The sequence below is a fragment of the Pinus tabuliformis genome, chromosome 9 (assembly GCF_031772625.1).
Source record: "Pinus tabuliformis cultivar Carrire ecotype Pingquan chromosome 9, CPIR1, whole genome shotgun sequence".
Lineage (NCBI taxonomy): Eukaryota > Viridiplantae > Streptophyta > Pinopsida > Pinales > Pinaceae > Pinus > Pinus tabuliformis.
The window spans coordinates 1,432,371,943-1,432,374,156 of record NC_142307.1 but is presented as its reverse complement, the minus strand read 5'-3'; the positions used below and the strand labels follow the sequence as shown (position 1 = coordinate 1,432,374,156).

Below are 2,214 nucleotides of genomic sequence, written 5' to 3'. Positions count from 1 at the left end.
TAATTTTTAAATTAATATTAAATTTATTATAATAATAATCAAGAATATATTTTGTTTCATAAAAAAAAATTGTAAATTTAAAAAATATATAATTTTTTTATAAATTTTAATAATCAAATCATTTATTATAAAAAATCAAATATTTATATTAAATTTCAAAATATATATATATATATATATATATAACTATAATTTTTAGATCAATATTAATATTTATTGTAATAATAGTTAAGAATACATATTGTTTCATAAAAAAAACTGTAAGTTTAAAAATATATGCATAATAATCAAATTATTTATTATAAAAAATCAGATATTGATGTCAAATTTCGCTATCACAATCGATTAAAAATAAATCTTATCAATAAAATAACTTAGAATCAAACCTCACCTAGACCTCACCTAGATGGTTGTCCCTTGTACTAAGAAAAAAATAACATACTACAAATCACAAACAAAAATCAAATACCTTGTACAATAACAAAATCATATACACAACACTTTAAAAATAAAATTTATTATTATATTTAACGCAAAATAATTGTCCACAGTTAACCAATCAAGTAACCTTGTCACTAACTGTCATGGCGCGCTTCCAGACTTACAAAATGTACCCGACACCTCTCTTCAATTGGTTGATTCCAACTTAAAACATGGACCAAAGATAATAAATGCATTATATTCTTTTATAAATAAGTTAATTTTATTTTACACGAGTCATTTCATAATAATTTGGGAAACTTAGGTCTTATGTTGTTCGACTACAATCAGGTCGACCTCAAAATAGGAGTACACGCACAAAACAACTCACCCTCCATTAAGGAGCTAATGCTTTCCATGGGCCCTGCGATGGACGCATGCATTCCAAAGTTGGACCTCTGCAGTTAGAACTTAGAACCAGTGAGTTCTGTAATGTTCCTTGGAATATGGAGTCCTTTGGAATATTATAATTCAAGCTACTGTAGGAGAGGAGATTGTTTCGTAGCAGAGAGTTCAGTCCAGTTCGTTGTGAATATGGAGTCCCATGGAGAAGCAATTGCAGGGGCAGAGTCCAGTGAAAACTACAGTGGCGTTAGAAAAGGGAGAATGCACTGGTTGCTCGTTAGCATGAGCGTTATCGCTGTTGTGGTGGGACAGTCTGGTGGGCTGCTTTTGAGTCGCTTTTATTTTGAGCAGGGTGGCCACAGCCGATGGCTTAGATCGCTGTTGCTCTGCGTAGGATCGCCATTGCTTCTGCTACCACCATTGCTGAACCCACAAAGAAAATCAGCCATGCTCGCATTTGTTACCACTAGATATCTTCTTGCCTGTGGAGCTTTGGGTGTGATGGCAGGTGGGAATTCTCTGCTTTACTCCTCTGGGATTTCATATCTGTCAGTATCAACGTACTCTCTTCTCTGCGCCACACAGTTAGCTTTCAATGCCCTGTTCTCTTTCATTGTGGTTAAGCAGAGAATAACTCCATATATTCTGAATTCAATCGTGCTTCTTACCTTTAGTACCATTCTGCTAGGTACCCACTCGAGCAGCGAGAGGCCGGAGGGAGTAAACAGAACCCACTTCATTCTGGGCTTTGTTTACACCATCTTGGCCTGCGCCATTTATGGACTCCTCCTCGCACTGATGCAACTTGTTTTCCAAAAGGTTGCACAGAATTTCGCTGTAGTTATGATCTCGCAGGCGCTGGTTTACTTTGTTGGTGCCTTCATTTGTGCGTTGGGACTGTTAGCCAGCGGAGAATTCAGAGACCTGGTATCAGAGTCCATGATTTTAGGTCAGGGGAAACGGGATATGTCATGACTCTACTATGGTGTGCTATAGCTTATCAAATATATTCCGTGGGGACATTTGGATTGATTTTCTTGATTTCTTCGTTGTTTTCTAATGCCATTGGCGCTTTGTCTCTGCCTGTTGTTCCCATCTTGGCTGTCTTCGTCTTCCACGATAAGCTGGACGCGATAAAGGTATTAGCCATGCTTCTGGGAATCTGGGGGTTTGTTTCCTATGTTTTCGGTGGATACAAGGACTCCAAGGTTGCTGCTCAGCCTGGTGCTCCTACGGTCATTGAGACTCAACTAGGTTAGTTGTGAGACATTTTCATGTGTTCAGTGATCATTACAGCTTTAATATAAAATATCTGATACATTGAGTTATATGGATATGTATATATATTTTGAAATAGAGTTTTTACAGATTATTTCTGGAATTTAATAT

The 2,214-nt window shown here is 36.3% G+C and overlaps 1 pseudogene; it reads left to right on the top strand.

The window, feature by feature from the left end:
* The first annotated feature begins 1,014 nt into the window (after positions 1–1,014).
* Positions 1,015–1,800, top strand: LOC149153936 (putative purine permease 11 pseudogene; annotated as a pseudogene).
* The last annotated feature ends 414 nt before the right edge of the window (positions 1,801–2,214 follow it).